Source organism: Parus major, chromosome 2 (genome assembly GCF_001522545.3).
Source record: "Parus major isolate Abel chromosome 2, Parus_major1.1, whole genome shotgun sequence".
NCBI lineage: Eukaryota > Metazoa > Chordata > Aves > Passeriformes > Paridae > Parus > Parus major.
Genome location: NC_031769.1, coordinates 142,358,246 through 142,375,071, shown reverse-complemented (window position 1 = coordinate 142,375,071; position 16,826 = coordinate 142,358,246). Strand labels below are relative to the sequence as shown.

The 16,826-nt window shown below is 39.7% G+C and overlaps 1 long non-coding RNA gene across 1 annotated transcript in view; it reads left to right on the top strand.

The window, feature by feature from the left end:
* The window catches only part of LOC107201047, a 14,048-nt gene extending 2,532 nt beyond the window's left edge, over window positions 1-11,516 (top strand). Inside the window, exon 2 of the long non-coding RNA XR_001519975.1 lies at window positions 6,023-11,516. This is a non-coding gene — a long non-coding RNA (uncharacterized LOC107201047). The remainder of the gene's footprint in view (window positions 1-6,022) is intronic.
* Window positions 11,517-16,826: the final 5,310 nt, after the last annotated feature.

Here is a 16,826-nt window from a genome sequence, read left to right as displayed (position 1 = left end):
AGTGACCCATGCAGAACCTGCAGACAGGCTGTAAGAGGACAATGGCCCTGATGGAAAACTTCACAACCGTCCTCGAGCATGTGTTGAGAAGGACTTTCTGGCTGGTGCTGCAAGGAGTTGTTGGTTTTAGGGGTGCCTTTGAAGGTTGGATTGCCCATGAGGGGGAGGAGGTGATGTACCATGTGCTCATATCCCTGATTCCTCCCTGAGACCATGCTTTCACCTGGAGCATGCCACTGAGAAGCGGAGGCCTGGCAGGAACTTCCGTGTCTGTGTGGAGCTGGAGTGCAGCTGCTGAGGGAGCAGCTGGGTGCAAACTGCTGAGCCTCCTGCACCTCTGTGAGGTGATTGTAGGAGGAGGACTCGGCCGTTCAACCTCACTGTGTACCAGCTCCTACCTGGGTGCGAGGAAAACTGTCTGCTGGTTCTGTGCGCTGCTGAGATCAGCCTGGCGGTGTTTGCCCCAGTCACGCAGTTGGCCTTTAGTGCTGCTGCCCTCCAAATTCTCCTGCAAACTCAAGCTGAGCAACGAGGAGGGAAGCTTTTGGGTTAATGTGCTCTTTGGGATACGGCAAGGTGCCTGTGACATTTTTGTGAGCAGCCAGCCTCGAGGGGCCCACACCCCAAGCACAATGTGGCCTGAGACCTATGCCATAGCAGAGACCAAGTTCTTCATGCACACGGCCAGAGAGGTCCCCACACTTCTAATGCCTGCAGCTCTTGGCCAGTGTTCTTGCATGCAAGGTCTTTCCATCTGTTCCATCAAGGCCATCGACATGCACCTGCTGAATACCGTGCCTGTGTTGTGGTGGCACAGGAGATACTTTGTGCTTCAGCTGGCAGAGATCCTGGAGCAGCTGCACTTATCCCTGGAAGAGAAACAGCTGCAGAATTTTATTATGGGCAACCAGATTCTTCCAGAGAAGATCAATGTCCCCAGATGTACGGACGGCTGAGCCACCCAACCTCCTCTATGGCCTGGTGCAGGATTTGGCTGCCCAGTCCCAGGTGACAGAAGCCAACCTTGTTCTGTGCCAGGGCCTGGCAAGAGTGCTGGCCTATGGCCATTGTTAGCAGGGCTTGTGCACACCGCTGTGTTTGGGGGACTGGTAGCCCTCTTATCAGTGGGAAACCGCTGGCCCTGGTGCTGTCCCTGCAGGCCTTGCAAACAGCCCCTGTGCTGGGCCATGTGCAGGGTGTGAAAGGCCACAGGAAGGTGCCCCAGGAGAAGCCCTCAGAGAGCACTGGGGGGCTGGAGTGCCACTGTTAGGGCAGCAAGCAGGGCCAGGCATTGCCCTCAGGGCATCTGGGCACAGGGCAGGCACAGAGGCAAACATGGGTTTTTCCTTTCTTGGTTCCTGATGAATTGCATGCACCCTGGCAGTCACAGAGCCTGACCTTTGCGGCATGCTCACAACTGCTGATGTACATCAGCATAGGAAAGTGCTCATGAAGGCAGCTGCAGGATTTGGATGAGGCACTGATGGTTTTTCCTGTCATTGTCCGGAAATATTAACATCGACTCCCCACAAAATGAGGAATAAGAAATAAAACCTAGTTATTGGAAAAGAAGAAAACTTGGAAAACAAAATTTCTGATTGCACTTTCAAGTAAGGCAGGATTTGGTCCCTAGGGATATTTTTAATTTTTGTACTTGCTTTAAAAAGCACATAGTCTGTAAAGGTGTTAATTCAATATAACACATTCTGTCTCATGAAATTTATTTAAGTGAAAATGTCGTGCTGGTTACATTCAAAATAAGATTTAATTATAACTTCTATTTTTTTGTAAATTTGTTAGATCATTTTGATGTTGTACCAACTACAGACGCGTTGTAAAATATGTTGCTAGATTTCTGTATTTCTGATTATCACAGGCCATTAGGGTCTCTGCATATGTCCAAACCTACCTCCTTATCCTTGCACTGAGAAAAGATGCGTGCAGTAAAGATGAAGAGAGAAACCAACCATGACGTAGGGATGCTTTGAATTTCAAAATGAAGAGTATTTGTGCTCTGGCCCAGAGGGAAGGGCAGTACTATGATCATGAAGAAGAAAATTTGGGGTGTCTCCACATACCTGATCCACCAGAAACCCAAAAGAAGTGAGATTTGTTTTTTATTCTGAATAATTTATACTATTTAGGTAGCAGAAGCAGGAAGCTGTGAAGGTTGCTCACTTAGCTCAGACTTTGGGCATTCAGTGAGAAACTTCTCTGTTCAGTAATAATCACCTTTCATTCCCCATACAATTAATGGAAAGAAGATGTCAATTCATCCATCAAAAAATACAAATCTGGATGTGCCTATTTTAAGCTGAAAATACATCAAAAGTTTTGTGTTACCTTGCTGTGACTGGCATGGACTTTGCAATAAATCACAGGAGAGAAAGGACTTTTCAAATTTTCCATGCATTCTTTTGCTTTAATTTTATATCTTAGGATATAAAAGTAAACTGAAGGTATTTTCTCCCTATCACTGTCAGTGGAAAACAAAGATAAGCCCCAATATTCAACTTGTACAAAAGACTTTATGTTTGGTATTGCCAACCAACTGGAAAAGCATAATGATACCGTCTTCACTTACTATTTGTCTGCTCTTATTAGAACCATCAAAGAAGTGATAATGATTTTTTAGAAGGAGAATAAGTTTTACCTGTGATTTCAGAAGGAAGTATTGTGAAGAAGGAATGAAGAAAACATGTAATAAACCAAATACAAAAAGGCCCAAAACACCCCACAAATCCATCATCTTACCCCGTTAGGAGCTCAAGAAGCTCCTACATCTTGTCCTCTATGTGTCTGATCAATGTCCCCCTTTCCTTCAATGTAAGATGCAGAGTAGGGTGGGTTTTTTCTGTAAAAAATGAGCTTGAGCAGATGAATAACTTTACAGATTTGGGTGAGACCATCAAGGACCTTGAGACCTGTCCACCCAGCTACATGTCACCTAACATCCTTGTGATTCTGGTTACAGGAATTTTTTTTCTAACTTCAGCATGAGAACACTGTTTCACCAGGAACACGTGAGTGAGACAGCAATATTGGAAAGCTTCTGGCTGTCACTGGTACACCAAACTATTCTGCCCAGGGGACTTTTTACAGTGGCAGCTAATCGCTGACATTTCAGAAGAAAACAAATTTTTTCTGTCTCCCAGAAGCAAAGTTAGATAACAAGCAAGAAAATAATATTTCTTTCCACTGCCTACAGGCAACAGTAGAGATGGGAAGTATTCAGTGAACTAATTAAATACTACTATGAACAGAGCATAACAAACTTACCATGTTTTGTCTCCTTTCAGCTCCCTTTTTAGGAAGCCAAACAAATGATCTTATCCTGATAATGTATAGTTTAATTTCAAGCTCCTATCTCACCCTTTTCTTATCTTAAAATCTCTCCTTGAACAAATTAAACTCCAGGTTTCCATGATTTCATCTCTTCTAGTGAAATAATTCAACTTTGTAATCTCAATTAGTATCTGGGACCTTCTTACAGAACTTCCCTTGCTGTTAGAGTCGTAATTTTCAGCTAAAAAAGTTTCATTCCAAGAACACAGTTCTCTGTATTTACTGCTTCCTACTATTAGCCCCCTGATTCAGGCATCTCCCTCTCAGTCATCACTTTTCCAGGTTCTCCAAACTGTCCCCTTTTAAGCCATTTTAAAATAGATTCCTGATTTCCATAACAATTTGTCCCTGTTTGTTTTAAATTTGTTTTTCTTTTTTTTTATTATAGGTGAGGAAAAATGCAGGTCTAAAAGTGCTAGATAAGCTTTAGACAGCCCTACTGTTTGGAATTAATTGAACCCTAGGTGATGAAACACATGATGCCAGAATAAATGAAAAGGTTGATGGGTGCACAGAGATTTAAACTGCATGATATTATGGTCTGTACTCTCTGTAAACCAGTACAAAAGAATTATTCCAGCAGGACTTACCTGAAGATTTTTGCCTAGGAAACATACTCTGGAGAGATAGAAATATTGATGGATTCTAACAGTGAATTCTAGTGCCATCCCATAAGGCTATGTGGCTGTGCCAGGTGTCAGCCAGCCTTCAGACATCCTCCCACTTGGTCTCTGTGGATTATATGAGATGAAGCTGCTGACATTTATCACTTTGGTTACTTTTGCCATTAAGCTGCTTCTTCTTTTGTTAGTCCCTTAGAAAGAAGAGTGTCCTGGTTTATCCCAGAGTAAGTGAAACAAAAAGTGAAACAAAAATGCAATCAGTACAGGTTTTTTCCGCTTTCTTGAACCCCACATTGTGTGCCAAAAAGTAGTTGTCCTGGTTTAGGGCAAATCTGGGAGGAAATTTCTGAAGGGATCACTCTAGAAAGCAAATTCAAGAACCTCCCCCCACCAATTCAGAAGACATAAATCTCCTTCAAGAAAACGGGGGGAAACTGTTTATTTAACAAGCAAAGTACTCGCAAACATGGAAAAATGAGTAATATTAGGCAATAAAACCTCTTGCTGTCCTGAAGAGATGGCAAATTCACAAAGTTCTTATCATGGGGTGTAGTTCAGCTCACTCAGTCGCTTCTCAGTCCCTCCCGTGCTGGAAAATGCCACATTTTGGCCCCAGTGGGGCACAGGTGTGAGCTCCTGGTGTTTCTCTGGGTTTCCAGTCCAGAGCAGGCTGATCAGTTCCAAGGAAAAGAAAAGCCAGGGAACTTCTCAGCCTCAGCTGGCTAAAAAAACTAACTAAAAACAAAGGATAGCTCTCTCCTGCTGTCCATGCTGCACACACCACAATCCATGAGAAGGAATACAAGGGAGCAAATGCAATTTCTGCAGACACAGTGTGAGCTTCTCTCCCCTTTCGCTCTCGGAACCAGTCCGAAAGGCACAGAACTTAATAACCAGCGTGAGGAGAACAGACAGTTGGGGATAGAAGCACCATAAGGGACAAGAGGGAATTAGTTATAGCAGTTGTAGCTGCCCATATGCATCTTTACATTTGAAGCTTTTGAGTATGTCCTACAATTTCTAGCCTTATATGTTTGCTGGTTTGAGACAGCTTAGCTGAAAGGACTTTCAAGAGCTGCTGCTTTTACACCTTATTGTAACAGTTTGCAAAGATAGCTGCTGTCTGCTAATCAGGAAAATTAATACAATTTAATATTTTTTAGGTGAAAGTTTGGCATTGCAAACGCAAATTATCCTTTTCAACAGAAACGTATGGAGAAAGAGTGTCAGGTCTCTTACTAACTCCACACATAAAAACCCCAGAAGCTTATTTGCCACAGAAATCCACCACTGATGTCCAAAATGCTGCATGTTATGTGGGGTACCTGTTCATTCTGTGCTGGGTGAGGTTATACAGTCAGGAGCACATTCCCACTGTATCTTAAAGCTTCAAGAGGACAGAAAAGGATCTCTTCACAAGCACTCTTTTGCTGTGTTTGGAAATTGTCTAGTACCTTTGTACTCCTCCCCCTCATAATTTAATAGATAGTTTCTGGTGACACTAAACATTTATAGAAGGTTTGTCTAACATTTCTGTTTCATCAAAAAAACAACTTTCTGTTCCCTATCCTATTCACAGTCCAGTGGTGGCAAAAATGCTTAGGAGGAAGAAAGGTTAAAAGTAAACAGGTTTTCCATTAGGTCAAAGCAATAAAAGGAATTTCTAAGACTTCCTACTTTCAGGGTCTTGTGCTTTGCTTCTGGCTGCTAATGACCACATTTGACAAAGAAGGTGGTGCATGGCAGTAAGTAAGGTATTTTAAGGAAAAATGTCCAACTCTCTACTTTTTCCCTTGTGTTGCTGAAGAAAGTGCATCTGACTAAAGTGCTTCTGACACCTTCCAATTCACACTCCAATTTCTCTGTGATTTCTTCTTTGTAATGAAATTAGTGCATATGGCAGCACTATGCTGTACCTTTGCTGCTCGGGAAGACAGTCTGACCTATCAATGCTCAAGGAAGTTAAAGTTTATCCTAAAGAAACCTATTGTAATAGCAACAGCCTTGCACAGTTGTTTAACACATTTTTTACCAAATTGTCCCTTTTCCCACAGGTTATTTTTTGGTTCCAGCTGTGCAGAACAGAAAGTGCTGCTCTACCCATTAGTGAAGAAAAGGCCATGGGGTGCGAAAACAGCTCACTCTGGAAGTCTGAAGGCTGACAGAAAAGAAAGCCAGTTTCCTATTGTTTCCAGAAATGCCACAAACCCAGAGTGTTACCATTCATACTGGAAGAGTGAGAATGAATAACTGAAATAAAAGAAATGAGAGAGATTTCTTCAACAGAAGATGCAGGGGAATATTCTGTGTCAAAAATCAGTTGCAATAAGGGTGATTGTCCACTTACAGTGTAGCACCAATAAGGTGTAGCATTCCTAGAGCATCTTTCATTGCAAATTACTGAGCAGAACCATTATGCAAGCAAGAGTTAAATGCTGCAGAAATGTGTATTTGTGATCTGCTATATTTTTTATCCAGGGAAAGCTTTTTTTAATGAAAAAATATGAATGTTGCAGGTGGTAGTTGGGGGCTGCTTCCTGTAGTCAAGAAATACATTTCTATTATGAAAGCTCCCAGTGATTTTTTTATATTAAAATGATGAGAAAAGAAATATGGTATTTGATGATAGGCTAAAAGCTGCTACTCCAAATAGCTCAGTGGATTTGCCTGGATAAAAATAAAATAAAAAACAAAAAAAAAAAGCTCCATATTGGCCCCACATTTACACCCTCACTTTATCATATGCTTTTTGTGTGCTTCATTGGAAAGGTGATTTTGGTCTATTTAGTCATTGATCTTACTTAACTGCTTCTTAGCATTATGGTGGATCTCTACCTAGCAGCTACTCTAAAAGTACAAATCAAGCAGTATTCTGTTATTTGTATGCATTAAGACAGGTCAAGCTCAATCTGGGATGCAGTGGAGGAGTAACCAGTGACAAATGTGTAATGCAAAGCAGTCTAGCATTAATGGCAGGGGAGAGAAGGGGAGAAACAGAGAACAGATTCCTATCACAGTGGGCTAGAGCCGTAATCCATGGTGCTAGATAATCTTTCGACTATTCTGTCTCATCTGAATGTAGGTAATTTTCTTAGATGACAGGGACCTGAAGTGTTTTATAATTAATTAGATGTCATTACTCAAATGGCCCCATTCTTCAGTCATGTGGCTAATGAAGGTAATTACTGCCTTTCCATTTGTACCCAGTTGAGGGTGGCAGCAATGATTTCAGCCCAAGGCCTGATGCTGAGACCCTCACACTGAGGTTACCTTACTGATGTGGACTTTACAGGAAAGACAAGTTTTGGAAATAACGTCAAAGACATTTTAGGTGTCTGTCCTTTTCACACGTTTTTTTTACAATAATAAATGGTCAAACATTACAGCTGTACTCAGAATCCTGTGAATAAATTGCTGGATAAGCGTATCTCCACAGGTCTAATGGAAAGAATACTGAAACAAAACCAGAGTTTTCCACTTAGACCAGTAGTTCTTTAGATCAAGCACTTTTGTTTTACACAGATCCTCAAAACTACCTTTGAAAAACAAAACAAAGCAAACAAACAAACACCCCCCCAAAAAAAAAACCTTGGAAAATTTGAACCATTTTTCCCACTAAGTCATTTGAGAGCTGTTAATACATTTTTAAGCAAGCTCAGAGATTATTTTGTCATTGAGATTCAAGTGGAATTTAGATTATCATGTAAAATTTTACTTTTAGTGTCTGCAGTGGATGAAGCTTTAGATACTTGCCTGTGCCTCCACATGCCTTTTTTTGTGAACCTTACATGAAAACAGGTGGGAGATATGCTCCAAGGGCCAAAGGGAAGTAGTAACGTTGTGACCTCAGTGTTTTTTGGCGGCTAACTCTTGGTGACCTTGGTGGTTTTCAGTGGCTAACCCTTGGTGCCCCTGTGTGTTGGAAGTATCAGAGACAATCAGAGCTGCAGTGATGCGTGAGGTCCCTGTGCTTAGCACCAGGCAGCATGGGCAGCTGGCCCTGCTCTGCAGGGGTGGACATGGATGCTGATCCTTAGGAGTGCAGCAGAAAGTAGCTCCAGATAAACTAGGAAAAAGACTCTGTGACATAATATGCTGCCTCCTAATGTGTTTCTTTCTCATTCATCACTGGAGAGAAACACTGAAGCCCTTCAGATATTTTCAGAGGAAGAACTGCTTTCTGAAGCCTAGAGAGAAAAAGAAATTAGATGCAAGACTTGTGGTGGCTGCCTAGGCCTGAGGAATATTTTTCTGGTGTTTTGTTACATTTTGCAGTGAATAGTGCCCTTGTCTCATGCTCCTGTTCTCTACCACTTTGTTGCTTTTGGCTGAATCACAGTTAGCACATCCTTGTAGGAATGTTTCCCCCTCAGAGAAGATTGTAAGGTGCAATTCCTTTATGTTTCTGAAGGACTTTGAAATCCCCAAAATGAAAGTTCCAGTGAAGAGCAACATTGCTTTCTGCTTGGGGCAAGGTAAAAACAGGGGTCATCTACAGCTGAGGAAGAATCCCACAGCTTTGAAATGGAGAAGAAATAGCAGCACCAAGGAAAGGGCCTGTACTCAGGTCTGCAAAGTTGTCATTCAGCTCCTGTGGTTCCTGATTGTTATTAAGTAGAACAAGTCCATGTGATGAAGTTCATTCTGGGCCAGCATCTTTGTGCATTCCTATTTATGTCCTAGATTGTATGTCTAGGTTTTACATTTGGCATTGCAATTGTTCCTTGTTGAAAAGGAGAGATGCTTGGAAATGCATGCCCTAAGCATCTCAGCTTGGAAGATGGTTAGGCTGCTTGGAACCAGTTTTGCAGCTTGCAAAAATTATGGCAGTGCAGTATAAATTGAGACTTCTGGTTGTTAGCTTTTTCAAGATCTCAGATCTCTTTGTGATGTGGCCTACATCCTCTGCAGCTGTTTATCCTCATTCTTCAGCACTTTCACAGAGAAATGAAGTGGCCTAATGGAATGGTTCCAGTAGGAAACTAAGGAACTAGGAAACTAAGGAATCTAGGAACTCGAAGCATATTCCATTATATCTGTATATATTAAATATAACTTGGAAACCCTCACATGACATTTGTTTCTTCTGCAGCTTCTGGAAGTGTTCAGACTCTGGTGGAAGCAGGTTGATCTGTTTCTACTGGTTTCATGTTAGAAGTATGAGTCCTGACTTGAGTGCAAAAGGGAGATCAGACCATCTAATTGCTATTGCTGGACCTGCCTGTTCTCCATCTTTGTGCTACTATCCTAGCAGCACCAGTTAGCTACAACTTTTTTAAATCTCACATTCAGAAAAAAAAAAAATGGTCTTACCTATGGGAGTTCTTATGAGTAGTTCTGGAAAATATTAATTTAATTATATTTCTTTGGTTTTGACCCAAGTTCCCCTTGTTGTATAACTGATGTAATTTTGCTATATGACTGTTGTTACTTTTATTATTGACTTTTAGAGTCTGGGCAGCAATAGAAAATTTAATGATATACATTTTAAAATGCTTTAAACAGCGATGAAAAAAAAAAGAGAACATTATCTTTCTTAAACCATCTCTTTTCAAACTACAAGATCCCTATTTCTCATTTACACTAAAGCCCTTTTATACCCTTCTAGCTGTGTAAACAAGGCATGAATTGTGTGTGAATTACATTTATATCATTTTTAGTACAAATAAATATAAATGATCAAATTTTCTTCCTTCATTGGCCTTTAGGTTATTGACACATATGCTGGTCCAATCTTGAGAGAAATGAGGATACAGACCCCATAATTTATCTGCTTTTTAATCTAAAAAAGCTCACCAGAACTCGGTCATTAAAATACAGTGTGATATGCCCAGCACATTGCTAACTGACAAAATGTTAAACATTTAGTTTCCACAAGAGCAATGAGAACCGTATGTTTTCATCATTAAATAACATTATTTCCCTTCTGTTTGGGCATCAAGTTACATTTTTCTAGCTTGAACTTCCAGATCCAGTCCCATCCAGAAGTGAACAGATAGATAAAAATGAATGGGCTTTGTTAAAAATCTCAGGCAGAGTTCATTCTTGTTAGAAAAGGGAGGGAGAGCAGATAGATATTGATATAAATAATATTTCTCAGTTTCAGTAGTTTTCTAGATGTTGCGACGTAAGAAGTCTGTGTAAGACTGCAGGGGTGGGTATATATGAAATAGTGAACTGGACTATTTACCATGTATATTATTTTGATGAGGGAAGATGGACAACTTAGAGAGAGGATGGGTGCCTGTTCCCTTACAAAGCCAACAGAATTGCATAGACTCCGACAAGTCCTTCGTAGGTTCACCTTGTTCATTCTAGAGCTACGAGGAAATGTCTGACCTGCTGGTGGGGGCAGTCACCGTAGAGCCACTTACTTCAGTGTGCTTTAGATGGAAAATACTCTGTTAATTCAGACTCAGTAGTCAGGATATGTAACAGAAAGTTGATTTCTCCCAATAATAATCAGCTCATTTTCCTAGAAATGGACCATTTACACATGGTCTATTGACAGTGTATTGCACTGATACTTCTGGAGAAGTCCAAGAGATGAAGGGAAAGATCTTCTGTTAAATTTTTGTGTGTTATGTTCAGTGAAGGTGAAGAAAGAAGAAAAAAGCTGCAGGCACCTGCAGTGTCCAAGACTACAAGAGAAAACTGAGATGAAAGACACATTTGTTTGGATACTGACAAATCTAGATATCCCACTAAATATGAAATCAGATACAGAGAGAGGACTTCTTTTAAGAAAGATAAGGGTATTTTAACAATTTCATTATTAATAGGAATACTTCTAAAAATAGAGGTACTGCAGTTAGAAAATTTCCCAAGCATCTCTGCATGTCTTACTCCTTCCCTCCGTTTTTCTGTATGCAGCTCCTCTGAAGACGTCACCGGCCCTTTGGAGAAGCACATACAAGAGGCCATGGAGAAGGGCCATGAGCTCAGGATGACACAGGGTTCCTTGGAAGGTTGATACTACAGTGACAGCTCCTAGAAAATTGATCTAAGCTTACATACAAGTTCTACTGTCACTGATATCAGAGGCAGCTTGGGAGGACACGATACCCAGAGAACTGGCTCCATTCACACTAATGCACTGGGCACAGAGTAGTTCTTGGCTGGACTGTGACACACACACACATTGAGACGTGTGTGGTCAGGATCAGGTCATTGAGACATGGTTTTTTGGGTCAGGATCAAGGACAATGGCAATTGGAAAAAATAATTGAAGCCTGTAGTCAGTTGATTAAATGTTTAATAGACTGAATACTTCGTTGTTCTGTGTGTTCTAATTCCAATGAACACATTTTAACAATTTTGGAATGAAGCACTGTTTTACTCATGGAGCACAATAATTTTGGATTAAAGTAGTTGAATACATGCCTACCATTTTGGGTGACTGATCCTTGCTTTTGCTAGTCTTTTCCTACTCAGTAAGTACTTATTGTATAGAATCTCTCTTCAAATGACTGTGAAAAAGGAAAATTACTGCATTTGTCTGTGTAAGCAGATTACAGTTTCAATTAAACTTTTAAAGTGAAAAAAGTATTAAGCCTTTATCTGTTGTTCCCATTCTGAAGCATTATCCAAGTTACTTATGTTCTTTAACTGTACTTTTCAGGAAAATCATGCTTACAGTCAAATAGGACTAATTATTTTTGATAAGGAAGAATCCTTATTGATAATATAAATGCAGTCATGTAGTCCTGAATGCAAATGTAGTTTCTTAGGGAAATCTTCACAACCAGGTTTTATGTCCTGTTTATGTAGTTGACATTTTTGAAGTGTTCCATAAAGGAAGATTTGCATGCAGTCAGTAATGGGCATATTGCCACAACTATTTTCTTGTGTGCTAATTTCTATCCAAGTACTTGGACATCTTTACAAAGCATGGTGAAATAAAATACAAATTATTTTATGAGGAGTATAATGATTTCTGGCTGCTAGGTGGCATGATAAAATAGTGACTTGACTCTAGAAAACATACTAAATCTTGAAATGACCTAAATAACAAAGCGTACTTACTTTTGTTTGCAATAAGTGCTTGCCCTTTTAGCAGTTTTCCTCAGTGTTATATTTACTGCCATTCTATTCTTGGACCAATGGAAAGTTATTTGCATTGCTTTAATTTCAGAAAAGTGTTTATGTATGCAAATTAAAAATAGAATTGTGTGAAAAGGAAGTTCATGTCTCTTTCATATTAAAACAATAACATCTAAACATTAATCATCTCTCTGCTTTTATTACCAAACCAAATTACATGATACTGAATTTCACAGGCCTGAAAATAAATTTAGATTGCTTTCAATGAACATACTCTGCAACAGAACTTTTCAGAGCTTCTCACAGTAATCTGGTACTTCCTGATAATCCCCTGAGATTATAAATCCCAGCCTACCCACCATACAGAGACAATAAGGCAGGCAGCAAAACATCCATATCAGTGGTTGTACTCTGAAGACATGAGTTTAGCAGAAGACATAAAAAGAAGTATAATACTGGAGGAACAACTGAAATAGAACATGTAGGTCAGTCTCTCCCTTCTTTGTTTCATATCTTTGGGTTGTACCTTTTTATTTCTGTGTCCAAGGTTTCTTTCTGCTGTTCTCATCTCATTGCTGTGTCCTACATCCTTGGCTCGCTTGAGGTCTTGTAAACATGACCAGTTGCCAGATCGTATCAGATTAAAGTCTTCATTGATTTCACACTCCAGCAAGAAAGTATTTAGTATCTTTCATCCCTGGATGGAATCCAATTTCACTTACAGGATTTGTTAGTGTGTAGCCATTACAACTAGCCAGAGCAAAGACACTTAGTAAAATTCATTGCTCATCTGCATATATTTTCTATATTATTTAGGTGGTAAGGGGTAAGAAAAATGCCCACACAGACAAAAAATGAACCAACTTCTGCAACAACCAACTATTGCAAATAAACTAAATTCAATGCCATGTTGTTTTCCTAACAAACAAAGACTCCTAATTCCTATAAGACAAATACTCATAAAACTCATCTCTACGGCAAGATTTGGCATGATGTAAAACAGGTGTAGACCCTAAGACTATTTCAGGAGAAAATAGGGTGACATGTTACTGTCACATAATTTTGGCCAACCTGTTTACTTCCAATGTTTGTGGAGAGTACCTTTTTGTCTTCTACATCTCTATCTTGGGAGGTGACCTTGGAACCAGCGTCAGGCCAAAAACGGCCTTGATGAGTCCATCACCACACTTAGACATGGGTACCAAGGAAGGCAGCAGCTGCAGTGACAACAGCAAATGCTCACACAGGGCTGTGCTCATGCTCCTGAAGAAATACCAGAAAAAGCCATTCCAGTGTGATGCTGACCTGGAGCCCCCAGGCCAGAGAGCCAGCAAATACCAAGTATAATGTCTGCAGTGACAGGGCACTCCAGAATGAGGTAACAGCTCTCTTGAGCTGTTCCTAGTTAACAAAACTGTTTCTAAGTTAATAAAAATCTAAATGGCAGCATGAGAAATGTATCACACCCACCTACTTAGCAGTTTCCAAGAATCAGTCATAGCATCTGACCACTGTCAGAAGTCTGAAGTCAGTAAAGAGGTATCAGCTCTTATCTTGCAGCCAGCAGCTAAAATGGGTTAGATGTGCCCTAAAAATGCTAATTTTTTCTATTGATTCTGAAGTGCTCCCTGTGTGACAAGCTCAGATGGACCTGCATTACAAACACTTGCAATCAGGTAAAATGAATCTGACATCAAATTTCTCACTGCAAGAATCTGTAATAATCACAGATGATACTTCCTGTAATTACAAATAAGCCCTGGTGCTTTTTGGGTTGTATCTTAGGTGCACATCTAAAGGAGGAACAAAGGCACAGCTGGAGAGAGGTCTTGTACTAATAGCCCACATTAATGCCCCCTATGATTGTCATTTGTCAAGACAACCAACTTCTCACTGAGGTAATCTATCAGCTGACCTGCAACATTGTCATGTAAAACTTAGGACATAAAGCAAGCATTGCTCACATTAAGCTGAATTAGGGAAAGAATATTTTCATGTCTGGAAACAAAAGAAAAATACCCAGGGTATTTATGATTTGTTTTCCAAAGGATCTTCCTTCCTTCTGGACAAGCTTATGAGAAATAAAGGTAGACTCCATATGACAGATTGTTGTTTTTTTTTTTCTGTATCAATACAGAGAACTTTCTGAAGTGTCTGAAGGTCAAACATTACCTCTGCTTTATGCAGTGCTGTGGTTTGGGATTCTCTCATTCTTCTATGCTTTGTTCTACATAAAATATTTTCTGACATGGAGGAGGTCTCCGGCACTTTATATTTGCAACAAATCAATCTCATGTGGTTGTTTGGCTGTCACTTACATAAGGAGTTCTCTTCACATGTGCTGGGCTACCTGAGGCACTGGAAGAACTATGGAATTTGAGATCTTCTGGAAGTTTCCTGATTTATGAGAAAGAAATAAATAATTATTTCATCTATAAATAGTGGTGTTAAATAAATTAAGATAAATTTCATATTTACCTTTTCTAGTGCTTTCAAAAGTATTTACACACTTCTCTCTTATATTGGTTCTTCCTAAAGACAGTTATTACCTGAGATATGGAAATAATGCCTTTTGGCATCCATCCATAATGGACTCAAAGTGATAACTAATAGGTGACCTGATCACTGTGCATAAGTATCTCAGAGTGAAGAGATTTCTGGTGCTACAAAACTCTGGCATTCAAAAATGGCAAGAGGAAATCCCAAGGCAGAAAGACAAAGTGATATAAAATAAGGCAAGAAATCAGGCATAGAAAGACATTTTGTGTGTGTGTTTAATTGATTGGGTTTTTTAATTAAGCTTTGGAAATGTTTGTTCAGGAAAGGGGTGACCTCTCTATCATTCTGCATTTCTTTAAATCAAGATTGGAAATCTGCCTACAAGAAAGACCAAATTATAACACAGCTTGACAGACATGTTATTTAAAGAACTTCTTGTGTCTGTATTATAACGAAAGTTAGACTAAAATATATTAGTAAGAATGGGTACAAAAAGTGCCCTGCAAAACCAAAATACTCATAGTATGTAACTTGCTTGTGAGTGATATTATACAATTCAATTAACTGCAACGTAGGATCCCACTCTAGGTGGGCATGGGAGGGACAGGTACTTGTGCTTTATGATGTTATTTTTAGTTCTATGTTCTTATGAATATATAATATTTTCTGGTTTCAGAAGTAAGATATCCATGAAGCTGGAAATGTTGTTTTCTCTTGGATCGTTCACAGACTGTTGATGGCAAACACCCATGAACAAGTTAAGCAGATGTGGAAAAGCAAATGAGTTTTTCCATCCATTCTTACCTTGATCATAACCTGGTTCCCAAGGTCCAGTTAAATATTTCAGAGCTGATTTTGCTCTCAGTCCTTTCTTCTGAATCTGGGAAACCTAAATCCTTTTCAGACTTCCTGCAAGTGTTTTATAATGCTGGAGGACTTTACATTACCTATGATTGTGGTGAAGGGTTATGACTGCTCTGTGAATGACTCTTGTTAATCCACTTCCCCATTCATTCTCCCATAGATACTTTGCAAGGAAGCAGTACAGAGTAAAGGTGCAAGGTAGTCACCTCCAGAATGTGAGGTGAATGTGCTCACCCTCTAACAGCAGTTTTAGGGATGTTTGCTACTGGTTTTGCAGTATAGATTCAGAGAGTCCATTTGAAGCCTCTTTTCATAACTGTTGAAATAAATACAAAATAAACTTGCTAAAAGACAAAAAAAACAGCAAGAACTCCATGTCGAGTTTTTTACTCATTGCAGGTAAATTGGCCAGAGTTTGAACAGTGCTCAAACTTAAGCTGTTTTTTTCATAGAGGTTTGACAACAGAGTCCTTGAGCTGAGCTGTGGTGCAGCACTGGAGCACTCAGGACTCACTTTGCAATTCCTGCTTTTGCCACGATGTTGGAGGAACTGAAACATCTCATTATCCTTGTCTCCTTCTTTGTTAGTGGGAAGAATATTCCTCCCTAAGAAGCATTATTAAATCAACTTAACTGAGGTGTGTGGAGTACTTGCATATCAATATGAGTAGGCATAGTGTAGAAACTCTGAATGTAACAGCTCTGAGTGACCTCTTTAAATTCCATAAAATAAAAAGTTGATCCTCTTCCTCACTGCTGTGGATACCACTGCAGTACCTTCTCCTTTGTGACTATCAAGACTAAGGTCACAATAATATATAAACTAGATGAAACACTGAAGAATGTTTTTTGGTAGCTCAGATGGATTCCATCCAGCTGGACCAGTATTAGCCAAAAGTATCCAGGGAAACAGACTATGCCAGTCCCAAGAAATTGCTTCCTGAGACAAACCAAACTTTCAAGAACACTCAGTTCCAAAATCTGATTTGTTCTGACACTCATTTTTATTTAGGTGACTCTGACAGCTATCATCACCCAGTGTTAACCTGTTAAGCCTTTCTTGATTTGAATATTGAAGGTTAAACCCGACAGGATGGATATCATTGTATCACAGACCAGGCTGAGCCAAACACAGATTTTACACTGACACACCCATGTAGTGTGGAGCAGACAGAAGGAAAAAGAGCCTTGAAGGAAAATAAGCAATCGAGAGGGGATCATCCCCTTGCTGAAGTAGAATTGGCATTAACCTCATTCATACTGATTTGGATTTCTTGAACTTTTTCTGGACAGTTTGCTTGGTCTTGACAAGGAAATAATTTAAAAAAAAAAACCCACAGAAAAAATGTTAAGCACTGAAAAATTCATCTTTGAAATAGGATTTATTCAGTGCTTTCCATTTTCAAGTCTTGATTAAAAATTACTGCTTTAAAAATACTGTTAGACCTTTTC